This window comes from Cupressus sempervirens, chromosome 5, assembly GCF_028749045.1.
Source record: "Cupressus sempervirens isolate cs-2001-9-10 chromosome 5, ASM2874904v1, whole genome shotgun sequence".
NCBI classification, from domain to species: domain Eukaryota; kingdom Viridiplantae; phylum Streptophyta; class Pinopsida; order Cupressales; family Cupressaceae; genus Cupressus; species Cupressus sempervirens.
In genome coordinates, this window is record NC_143122.1 from 573,377,233 (window position 1) to 573,390,890 (window position 13,658).

Here is a 13,658-nt window from a genome sequence, read left to right on the forward strand (position 1 = left end):
CTTGGCATCAAATAGCCCAAGCTAAATATTGTGTGGAATCAACTCCTTGGGAAAGCTCTCACATTGTGTCCACAAACCAAAATAGGTGCTCACTTTTTTATTATCTTAGATTTATTACCCAATAATTTATTTAGTTATTGTAGTGCCTCTCATGTTTGTAGTCTATACCTTGTTATATTTTGTTTTGAGAGATACTTGATACTCTTACTATTTACATACTTTGAGATGATCCGAGGATTAGATATTATACTTTGATTTCAGTACCATAGATGCTTTATTGCTATGTTTTTTAGTTTATCATATTTGCATGTTGATGTGATTTTGAGACGATAATAGGTCTATGATGATATCTGATTATCTAGTATTTGCACATATCTTTGATGTTAGGTGATGGATTTTATTCTATGGTTATTTACTTCATTCTTGTCTCTTTATGCTTTATGTGAACATGAGTGATATAAATGGATTATTTAAGTATAATTTGATAAATGGTTAAATTAGCTATTTAAATGCATTTATTGCTTTAGCTATGATATTATATGTAATTACACTTGATCATGTGTTTTAGCATGTAGGATTTATATCCCTGGTAGTGGCACATGGAGTTAGTGATTTGACTATTCATATTTTACCAATGTCATCCTTGTATGGTCAACATATCTTTAATTAAATTTTAAATTAAACCTTTCAGTGATTACTAAATCCAAAATTATTTGCATTATGTAATTTGACTAGTAAGCATGTCTGTTCATTTAGAGGTTCACATTGTCATGAAATTTGTTTAATAAATTCCATGATTTTGGGTTTGTGGGCATTAACTTTTATTGAATTTAATTTATGGCAGCTTTTCCATAGAGGAATGCCTATTTCTAGGAAAAGCCTATTTTCATTTGGGTCAATTCATGGTTTAACTATGCTAGCTAGTTGTTTTCCCTAATTGATTATTGACTCAAAAAGTGAATAAGTATGGAAAGAGGAATTTAGTTCCTCACTTTTCAATTTTGCAATTTAGAAATTGGAGAGCTTTTTTTGAAATCCTTTTTTGAAGGATTGATCTTCTGTTCATTGTGAGAGCTATAGGTGTGGGATCTTTGCAAGGATGGAATTGTTGGATCATGCTTGGGGAGAGCTTGCTTTGTTTTTATTTTTGACAGTATCTATAGGTTATTTATTTTACCTAGTTATTTTCCATTTTAGGTCTTTTGGTTGTCAGGTAGGGCTTTCTTATTTTCTTATTTCTACTTTTGTTTCTAGTAGCAGTTTATTAGGAGGCTGAGAACTAGTGTTCCCCTCTATTTCTATTTGCTAGTTTTGCCTGGTGGGTTGGATATGAACATTTTTCTTATTTTTAGGATGAGGGTTTGGGGTTTCACACCATTATGCCAGTCATTTTTGCATACAATATCTAAAGCCAAATTTTATTGGATCTTTTATGTTTTTGTGCCCAAAGACCAAATGGGTTTTAATTTTGAATTTTTCTACTTTTGAAGTTTTTACCTCATTTTGTGTGCCACTCTATTTTCTTGAGTTTTCTTGGCATGACATTGGTCCTAGACATGGATCATCCATTTGGATGTCAATGAGACCACTGTTGCACTTTTTAGTTGCATTGGGATGTGTGTTGCATCTTTCCTCCCAAGTCTATTTTGATTGAGTGAATTTGTATATTATGTTCTTATCTAGTCCTTGTGTTATAACCTTTGTGATGGTGTTGCATCATACAAAAGTATGTGTGCATTTTCTAGGTGTCTTACAAGTCTCGATCTTCTATGGTACTTTTGAAAGTTATGATCATTTAGGGTTGGGTTGGAAGTATGCATGCCTATAGGCACTCATCAGTGGATGAGCATGGGTAGGGTAACGTATCATATGGAGGGGGATTCTATCTTACAACCTAGTGATAACTAAAGAAAATACTAGGTGGAAATAAAATTTAAGAAATAAAATGTGTGCGAGGCCCTCTATTGAGGAGTTAAAACACATGATCTAAGCTTGGGCTTTTGGATGCCAAGTGACTCTCCATGATGCCATCCCCTACAAAGTAGCCCATTGAGTGTTTGACTAGGACCTATAGTTTATGCATTTTCTATGATCTTCATACTGTCTAACATGAGTATTAGCCATGGACATTTTTCTTTTGTGTGTTTGTGGTTGGATCATTATCTCCATCAGCATGGTGGGAGTAGACCTATAGGTTTTATGTGGTTGGGAGGCATAGCTACCTTCACCACTACTAGGGACTAGTGTACATAGATAGTTATTTATTCTAGTATGACTATTTCTTGTGTTTCACTTGGTACTTTAGGTTCTAGAGTATGTTATATTGTGATTTATGCTTTCATTAGAATACTTGGATCTCATGTTAGATGGTGCTAGTTTATTTGTCACTTTCCTATATTATGATATTTAGCATATGTTAGATGATGAGTTTGATTTGTAGGATTATCTTATGCTTTACTTATAGCATGTTACATTTCCTTATTCTTATGTTGTAGCACATTTTTGTAGTGATGTTCTCATAAGATAGCACTGACAATCTAGTCAATGTTTTGGGTTGTTATGCATAGGGGATGGCTAGCACCCATGATGGTCTCATGATGCTATTATAGTTGGGAGGAACAATGTACTTAGTTTGGTTGTTTAGTTCATTGTAATGTTATTTCAGTACACTGCAATTTTGCTTTTAGTATCTCCCTTCACTACTATGGTAGATGGTTAGATGTAGTTCCTTTCTTGTAGCTATTGTTTCGAGTGTCTTTGCCTTGACTGTGGATCTGGTGCTCCCCACTGTGGAGGTTTGATTTCCTATTTTATCCTATTTTATCCCTTGTTTTGGTCCTTAGAGTAATTCTTGCTTTCACTAGGTGACTATGCATTAGCATTGGGAGATACATTAAAGTATCACATGCTCAAAAGAGAAGAATCATGTGATACTATAAAGTATCACATGCCCATGTAAACTCTATCATGCAACACTCTGTTGTATTGCACACCTCTTGGAGAAAGGTCATACACTACTTGTAAAGTATTGCACAACTTCTTGATAAGTGTTATCCAAACCTTTATTGTATCATATGCCTTCATTAGAAAGGTCATATGACACTACAAAGTATCATACTATGTTGATTTAAAGTATTGCCTAGGTATTGGAAAAACTTGTCTCGGTAGACAACGTGCACTTTTCAGTTTGATTGGAAGTTTTCAGAGGTGTTTTGGATACCCTTTATGGTTTTCTCAAATATCTTGGAATTTTATTTCAAATTTGGTATGTTTTAGAATTTGAAATTGTTTGCATCCTTTTGTGGTTGTCATTTTGGTTAGTGGTGGCATTTGGAGATTCGTTGGTGTTCAGATGTTTGTTTAGTCTTCCATTTTGATCTTTGTGACCCTTTTATATTGTATGTCATGCATATCTATACTTATTTAAAAAGAAATTTGGGCTTATATTTATCCTTGTTCCAAGGATTACTGAGTGAGGCATTATATCTGGTATTAGAGCCCATGTTGCAAAAGTGGGATCTCTGCGTTATGCTTCCACTATATATGTTTGTGGTTTCTATTGTGTATTGCTATTATATGTTTTTTATTGTGATATTTTGTTGGTTGATGTTTGTGTCTCTTATGTTGGTGAAAAATGTTTCCTGACTTTATCTTGTTGCTTCCATAGTGATGCCTCATACATGTAGACCTGGTAGTCGGGGTGGTAGCCAACAAGTTGTGCAAGAAGAACATCAAGAAGAGGATCATTAGGATGGGGGGGAGAATAGGGTAATAATAATTAGAATGGCATGGGGGTATTGATGCCATTACTTCAGGAGATTCTTGCTTGGTTAAGCCCTTATTTACAGGAATACCAATAGGATCATTCAAGAAGAGGGATCTCATCATGGAGATTCCCATTAGTCAAAGCATAGAGAGGAGGAGCGTGAATGGGAACATTCTCATACACCACCTAGTGGTAGAAGGCACCAATGGAGAGGCCATGGTCATAATGACAATGATGATTTCACTCAGATTGAAATGATATGGGAACTTTAGAGGTCCAAACCATTGGAGTTTGATGGCCAAGGGACAAGACTCAAGGTTAAGACTTGGTTACTTAATATGGGGCATTGTTTCTTCTTAATACCTTATAGGAGCAACATGAAGACCCATTTCATGATTGTGCAATTGAGGGACCATGGTTCTATTTGGTGGGATACAAAGAGTGATAGGCTTCATATCAATGTGGCATATCTCACTTGAGAGATCTTTGAGGAGAGGTTCAGGGAGAAATTCCTATCACCATAGTACCATGTGTTAGGACTAACCTCAAACAAAAATAATAGTTACATGAAAATATAACCAATATCAGGAAATAATAGATCACATAGAAGAGAATACAAGACACCAAAATTTAACGTGATTCACCCAATCCCTAGGCTATGTCCACCAACAAGAAGTCCAATATTATTATTATCCAATGATTATAATCCACAATCCCTTATAGCTCAATACAACTACAAGAAGCTACATTATCACCATTAAATTATGAAATCCCTTACCCTAAGCCATTTTATACAAGATTTTTCTTCTTATAAAATTAGGGCTAGAATAAGTCGTTCAATAGGAAAAATAGCAGCCAATGTCTTTTACAATATATGGGAATTTTTGGCTTCGAGGCCAAAAATAGCTATTGATGCCTTTTACAATAGCTACCCTAGGACCCCATAGGGGTGCTACACCTTGACTTTGTATTGGGGTGCTACTTGCAAACCCCTGTAGAAATAATATACAGAGAAAACTATGTCAAATAAACCTTTGAGTCTAATTAGGCTCCATATCACAACACCATAAGGCTCACATTGATGAATTCCATGAGCTTAAGCAAGGCTTTATGATAGTAGATCAATATGAGAAGAAGTTCCTTGGGTTAAAGCAATACTTGAGCTATAGGCATGATGAGGCACTCACCACTCAACATTTTGTTAGGGGCCTTAGGGACTCTATCATTGGGGATGTCTGTGCTCATCAACTAAGGACACTTGCACTTGTAGTTGATAAGGCAAGGATCATAGAGAGAAATGTGGCTAGGGGGTTCAGTGGTAGATCAAGATCTCAGAACTAGAGTGTGCAACCTTTAGCGTAAGTTTCCTAGTTCACTTAGTCTTCTAGAAAGGGCTAGGCCCAATCAACACCTTCTTAGGGTGGTTCTCATTGTAAACAATAGAAGGGGTATTGGACTAAGGGTGGTTAGTATTCTATTACCTCAAGGAAGAAGGAAGAGGGCCAGAGCCATGGGAAAAAATCTTAGCAAGATTTTCCTCATTACAATGCTCAACAAAACTCTAGTAGGGGTAGTGCACCTTATCCTAGTGCTACTCAGGTTGGTCATGGAATGGGTTCTAGCTTCGAGGGAAAATGTTATTCTTATGGCCATCTTGGCCATAAATCTTTTGAGTGTTCTATTAAACCATCTACATGACTTGGTAAGAGTGTAGCTAGATCAAATCCTATAGTTGGAGATATTAGAAGGAATCATAGAGTCTTTGTGGTGGTTGAAAACTATGAAGTTGATCATCAAGGTATAGTAGTTGAGGCTACAAGTACATTGCATGGTATTTCAGCTTCAATTTTGTTTGACTCTAGTACTTTAGATTCATTCATTTCACCATCCCTTGTTCAAAAATGTGGGCTAGTGGTAGTGTGTCAGGTCAATAGGTGGTAGGTTGAGTTGGCCACAAGTTTCAAAGTGGTTGTAGACTCCTTGGTCAGAGGTTGTAGTTTGAATTTGGGAACCTTCACCACAATAGTGGATCTTTGTATCCTAGCTCTAGGATCATATGACATTGTATTGGGCATGGATTGTTTAGCTACCCATCAGGTGAATATTGATTGCCACTATAAGTTAGTATAGTGTTTTGATGACACCGATGGGCAGGTGGAATTGTTAGGAGTCCAAAGACCCATCTCACTTCAGATGATTTCAGCTAATTAGCTGAAGCAGAATGTGCAAAAAGGTTGTCTGTTGTTTCTTATTCCTATTAGTGATCTTGAGGAAGTTGAGAGTTGTATGGCGACACTTGATGATCACCTACTCCATGAGTATGCAAATGTATTTCCAAATGAGATACTTGGTATGCCACTATAGTGTGACATCAATTTTTGGATTGATCTTGTACTAGGAGCAACGCTAATTTCACAAGCTCCTTATTGCATGACTACTTAGGAGTTGAGTGAACTCAGATTATAGTTGGGGGAATTGTTGGCCAAGGGCCATATTCATCTTAGTGTATCTTAGTGGGGTGCACCAGTCATCTTTATGAAGAAGAAGGATGGATCTTTGCATTTATACATTGACTATTGATAGTTGAATAAGGTTATGGTGAAGAATCAGTATCCTTTATCGAGGATAGATGACTTGTTCAATTAGATGAAGGGATTATGAGTATTCTCAAAGATTGATCTAAAGTTGGGATACCATCAGGTTCATATCCAGGAAGCTACCATTCATCAAACAACTTTTTGTACACAGTATGGGCATTATGAGTTTACGATTGTACCCTTTTGGTTAACCAATGTGCCATCAGTGTTTATGAGTTTCATGAATGGTGTATTTTTCACATGCCTTGATTAGTGTATCATTGCATTCTTGGTTGATATATTGATCTATTCAAAGACTATGGAGGAGCATGAAGTCCATTTACAATAGGTGTTGTAGTGCCTGAGAGACCATTAGTTGTATAAAAATTTGAGTAAATATGGATTCTTCCAATCAAAGGTGAAGTATTTGGGACATATCATCACCATTGATGGTATTGCAGTGGATCAAGAGAAGATTCATGCTATCATGGATTGGTTGGTACCCACTAATGTCTCAAAAGTTTGTAGTTTCATGGGATCGGTGGGTTACTACCATCACTTCGTGAAGGATTTTTCACAAGTGGCTCATCCCATTACTTCTCTTCAGTAGAAAGGGAAGAATTTTGTTTGGTCATATTAGTGTGAGGAAACATTTAATACTCTTAAAGAGTGTTTGACTAGTGCACTAGTCCTTGTACTACCTAATCTGGTAGGTTATTTAATAGTTTTCACAGATGGTTTGTTGGAAGGTTTGGGTGCGATGTTGATGTAAGATGGTTGAGTGATTGCTTATGAGTCTAGAAAAATCAAGGACCATGATCTTAACTACCCAACTCATGATTTAGAACCTGCAGTGGTGGTGGTGCATGCCCTCATCTATTGGATGCATTTTCATTTTAGACATAGGTTTGATTTGCATAGCAATCATAAGAGCTTGCAATATATCTTTACTTTTCCAAACCTGAATGCACAACAACATTGTTGGATGGAGTTCTTGTGTGAGTATGACTTTGATATTCACTACAATAAAGGGAAGGAGAATGTAGTCATGGATGCCTCGAGTAGCAGATGACATGAGGTATCATTATTGTCATAGGGAGTAGATTTGTGAGGTTGTATCTTGGAGGATTTTCCTAGTGACACTTGGTATTAGAAGGCGAGGGTAGAGATTAACTTTAGACATACCCTTGAGAGAAGATTTTTTGGATACTTTCTTGACTATGATGGACTACTACAACACTTGGGGGTATCTATGTACCCATATCAAGTGATCTTCATGCCTTGGTTTTGTTAAAAGTGCATCATGCACTATATTCTACACATCCTAGTGTTAAGAAGATGCATGCTAATCTTAAGTAGCTGTACATTTGGGTGGGGATGAGATGTGATGTTGCTAATTTTGTTGCTCAATGTCTTGAGTTCTAGAGAGTGAAGGAACAACATCATCATTTGACAGGTCTTTTGTAGCTGCATACCATTCCAAGGTGGAAATGGAAAATGATATCTAATGATTTTATCATGGGGTTTCCTATGTCATCACGAAGACATGATTGTATTATAAAAATGGTGGACAAGCTATCCAAGGTAGCACATTTGTCACTAATGAGAGCATCCTACACAACTTCTTCAATAGTGCATGTTTTTATGGAGGATATTATTCATTTGCATGGGATTCATCGATGGATTATTTTGGATAGAGACTTAGTGTTTACTTCTACACTGTAGACATCTCTCCAGCATGCTTTGCGTGTGTGGCTTAATTTTAGTTTGGCTTATCACCCAGAGATTGATAGTTAGATTGAGAGAGTGAATCAAATTCTCAAAGATATGCTTTGCATGTATGTGATGGATAGGTAGGTGAAGTGGGAGGATTACTTATACCTTGTTGAGTTTTCATACAATAATGGGTATCATAGTTCTCTTGGCATGTCACCTTTTTAGACCTTGTATGGTAAACCATATTGTACCCCTTTGAGTGATTTAGAGGACTGAGTTATTCTGGGTCCAAAGATGCTTTAGGATATGGAGTAGGTTGTTCATATTAGGGAGTATTTGGTTACTACTCAAGATAGGTATAAGAAGTATGTAGATGCTCGTAGGTTGAACCGTCACTTTTTCATTGGTGATAAGGTGTTTTTGTGAGTGCATCTGAGGAAAAGCCCCATCCATAATGGGAAAGGTTCTAAGTTGGTACCACATTTTGTTGGACCCTTTGAGATTTGTGAGAGGATTGGTCCTATTTATTATCAACTAGCATTGCCACCTAGCCTATTGTGCATCCATGATGTTTTTCATGTTTCTATTTTGAGATAGTATATTCTCAATGTGACCCATGTTCTTGTTTGGGATGCTTTGTAGGTAGCAAGTGGGTAGCTTACTTTGGATCCCATTCATATCCTACAATAGTGGAGGTTGACCTTGCAAGGTAGGGACATCGAGTAGGTAAGGGTCCAATGGGACCTGAGCAATGAGACCTCTACAACTTAGGTCGAAGATGCTATATAATTGAGATGATTATACCTCTATCTTTTTGCCAGCTTCTAGGAGTAAGGCTATGCTAGTGGGGAAGGATGTAGTGCCTCTTATGTTTGTAGTCTATACCTTTTTATATTTTGTTCTAAGAGATACTTGATACTCTTACTATTTATACTTTGAGATGACTTGAGGATCATATGTTATACTTTGATTTTAGTACCATAGATCCTTTACTGCTATGTTGTTCAATTTATTATATTTGCATGTTGATGTAATTTTGAGATGATAGTAGGTCTATGATGATATCTGATTATCTGGTGTTTGGACATATCTCTAATTCTGTTAGGTGATGGATTTTATGTTATGGTTATATACTTCATCCTCGTCTCTTTATGCTTTATGTGAACGTGAGTGATGTAAATGGATTATTTAGGTATAATTGAATAAATGGCTAAATTGGCTATTAATGCATTTATTGCTTTATTTATGATATTATATGAAATTTCACTTGATCGTGTATTTAGTGTGCATGATTTATATACCTAGTAGTGGCACATGGAGTTAGTGATTTAGCTATTCATATTTTACCAATGTCATCCTTGAATGGTCAACATTTCCTTAATTTATTATTTAAATTAAACCTTTTGATAATTACTAAATTCAAACTCATTTGAATTAATTGATTTGACCAATGAGCATGTCTATGCATTTAGAGTATCGCACTATCACAAAATTTGTCAAGGAAAATTTTGTGATTTTGGGTTTTCGGGCTTTAATTTTTATTAAATTTAATTTTTGGTAGCTTTTCCATAGAAAAATTCCTATTTCTAGGAATAGCCTATTTTTGTTTAGGTCAATTCAAGGTTTAACTAGGCTGGCTAGTTATTTGCCTTAATTGATTATTCACTCAAAAAGTAAACAAGTATGGAAAGAGGAATTTAATTCCTCACTTTTCAATTTTGCAATTTAGAAATTGGAGAGTTTTTTTTGAAATCCTTTTTTGAAAGATTGGTCTTTATTCATTGTGAGAGCTACACGCATGGGATCTTTGCAAGGAACAACTTGTCAGATCTAGCTCGGGGAGACCTTGATTTGCTATCATTTTCGACAGTGTCTGTGGGTTATTTATTTTACCTAGCTATTTTCTATTTTAGCCCTTTTGGCTATGAGGTAGGGCTTTCCAATTTTCTTATTTCTACTTCATTTTAGCTTCTATTTCTAGTAGTAATTTGTTAGGAGGCTGAAAACTATTGTTTCTCTCTATTTTTGTTTATTGGTTCTATCTGGTGGGTTGGGTATGCAATTTTTTCCTATTTTTGGGATGAGGGTTGGGGGTTTCACACCGTTATGCCAACTATTTTTGTGTATGGTTTCTGAACCTAAATTTTATTGGATTTTCAAGGTTGTTCCCAAAGACCAAATGGGTTTTAATTTTAAAGTTTTCTAGTTTTGGGGTTTTTACCTCATTTTGCATGACACCCTATTTTCTTGAATTTTCTTGGCATGATGTTGGGCATGGATTTAGATCATCTATTTGGATATTAATTGAACCATTATTGCACTTTTATGTTACATTGGGATGCATGTCACATGTTTCCTCTTGAGTCTATTTTAGTTGAGTGACTTTCTATATTGTGTTCTTATCCAGTCCTTGTGTTATGATCTTCATGATGGTAGTACAACACACATGAGTATGTGCATGTACATTTTCCAGTTGACTTGTGAGTCCTAATCTTCCATTGTAATTTTAAAAGTTATGATTGTTTGGGGTTGGGTTGGTAGTACTCATGCCTACAGGAAATCATCATTGGATGAACATGGGTAGGGTAGGGTAGCATATGGAAGGGGCTTCTATCAAGTAGCCTAGTACCATTTCCTAGAAGGTTGGCAGAGGAAGTTTTAATCAAGTTATAACTAAAGAAAATACTAGGTGGTAATAAAACTTAAGATAATAAATTTTGTTTGTGGGGCTCTTCATTAAGGAGTTGAAATGCATGATCCAAGCTTGGGATTTTGGATGCCAAGTGACTTTCCATGATGTCAACCTCTACATAGTAGCCCATTGAGTGTCTAACCAGGACTTGTAGTTTATGCATTGTCTATGATCTTGGTTTCAGTCATCATACTATCTGGGGTGAGTGTTAGCCATGGATGGTTTTCTTTTATGTGTTTGTGGTTGGATCATTATTTCTATCAACACAAGGGGAGTGGACCTATGATTTTCATGTGTTTGGGAGGCATAGATACCTTCACCATTGCTAGGGACTAATGTATAGAGATGGTTCTTTATTCCAGTCTAATAGTTGCTTGTGTTTCACTTGGTACTTTAAGTTCTAAAGTATGCTATCTTGTGATTTATTATTTTGCTGGAATGCTTGGATATCATGTTAGATGATGCTTGTTTATTTCTTGCATTCCTATATTTTGATATTTATCATATGTTAGATGATGAGTTTGATTTGTAGAATTATCTTATTCTTTACTTTTGGCATGATGTTATATTTCCTTATTGTTATGTTGTAGCATGTTTTAGTAGTGACATCCTTATAAGATAACACTAAAAGTCTGGTTGGTAGTTTGGGATGTTACACGCGAGGGATGGCTAGAACCCACAATGTTCTCATGATGCTATTATGGTTGGGAGGAACTATAATTTTAGTTTGGTAGTTTAGTTCATTGCGATGTTGTTTAGTACACCGCAATGTTCCTTTCAATATTTCCCTTCATTGTTATGGTAGATGGTTGAATGTAGTTCATATCTTGTAGCTATTGTTTTGAGTGTATTGGCCTCAAATGTGGATCTAGTGATCCCTAGTGTGGAGGTTTGATTTCTTGTTTTATCCCTTGTTTTGGTCCTTAGAGTAACTCTTGCTTTCACTAGGAAACCATGCATAAGCATTGGGTGATATATTAAAGTATTGCATGCTCAAATGAGAAGAATCATGCAATACTAGAAAGTATCACATTCCCACTAAACTCTATCATGTGACACTCTATTGTATTGCACACCTCTTGGAGAAAGGATGTACAACACTTGTAAAGTATTGCATGCCTTCTTGAGAAGTTTCCCCCAATCCTTGATTGTATCACATGTCTTCTTAAGAATTGTCCCCTAATCCTTGATTGTATCTCACACCTTCATTAGAAAGGTCTTAGGATACTGGAAAGTATCATACTATGTTGATTTAAAGTATCTTCTTGATGTTAGAAAAACCTCTTCAGGTGGACCACAACCACTTTTTGGTTTGACCAAATTTTTTTTGGAAGTGTTTTGGATACCCTTTATGGTGTTCTCAAATACCTTGGAATTGTATTTCAAATTCAATATGTTTTTAGATTCAAAATCATTTGCATCCTTCCATGGTTAGTCATTTTGGTTAGTAGTGGCATTTGGAGATCCGTTGGTGTTTGGATAATTTTTTAGTCTTCCATTGTGATCTTTGTGATCCTCATATTTTCTATGTCATGTATATCTATAGTTTTTAAATTTTTTTATATCTTGGCTTATATTTATCCTTGTTGCAAGGATCTTCAGGAGGGGCATTACGGTTATCACTTATTTAGAAACTTCTTCTTGCCAACCTAGGAAAAAGTCACCAAAGTTGTGAGAGAAGCCCCTCCATGGTGCTACCCTATTATAATTAAACCATGGATAGAAATAACAATTACATACAACTATAAAAAATATTAGAAAATAATAGATCGCACAAAAAAGAGCATAAGACACCTAGATTTAACGTGGTTCACCAAACCCTAGGCTACATCCACCAAACAATAAGTCCAATATTATTATGATCTAGTGATTACAACCTAATTACAACCTATAATACCTTAAAACTCAATACTACCACAAGAAGCAATTTTCATATCATACCTTATAGAAAAATCCTTAACCCGAAGCCCTTTTATACAAGCATTTTTGCCACTTTAGGGTTATAGTTAATTAAAACATGTTGGCCCAAAATTTTCAATAAAGAATTATGAAGTATGTACAATAATTCCCTTATTAGTCACCACAAGCTAATAATATCCCACTTGGGGAATGATCAGGCTCCACATAGACAACAATCTCCCACTTGGAGACTAATCATGTAGCAAGACTACTGCCACATGTGGCTCCCATTGGATCAAACCACCCTAGACTTTGTTGTTCTTTTATATTTTTTTGTCTAGAAGTCAACTAAAGTTGAAGAGGAATTCAAATTCTCCCTTGTCACTACCTTTGTAAATATATTTTCTAGATTATCATCTATATGCATCTTGTCTAGCCTTAACTATCCATCATCCAAAATTGACCAAATGAAATGGTACCATAATTCTATGTTTTTTGTCTTTGAATGTAGAGTATATTTCTTAACAAGATGAATGAAACTCTAGCTATTTGTTAAAAAATAATTATCCTTTTGAGGATTTCCCAATTCTTCCAAGAAGAACTAAAGCCATATCATCTCCTTGGCTACCTATATAGTAGCAACATACTCTTCCTCTATAGTGGATAATACATTCACCTTTTGTAACCTAAAAACCTAGCTCATAGTTGTCCCACTAATAGAAAATACATAACCTATAGTATTTGGCTAGGTATCAATATCCCCTACCAAATCTAAGTTAACATAGCCTTGCAAGTTAGTAGTAGAGCCCATAAAGTGTAAACACTTACTGGATGTTCCTCTCAAATATCTAACAATCCATTTGACTACATTCCAATGCTCAATTCTTGGATAACTCATATACCTACTAATTGTTAGTTTGTGGTGACTGATTAGGAAAGTACTAGCTAATATTTTTCACTTAAGTAATGGCTAATACTTTCCAATTTATGGCTGACATGTAGTAACCCT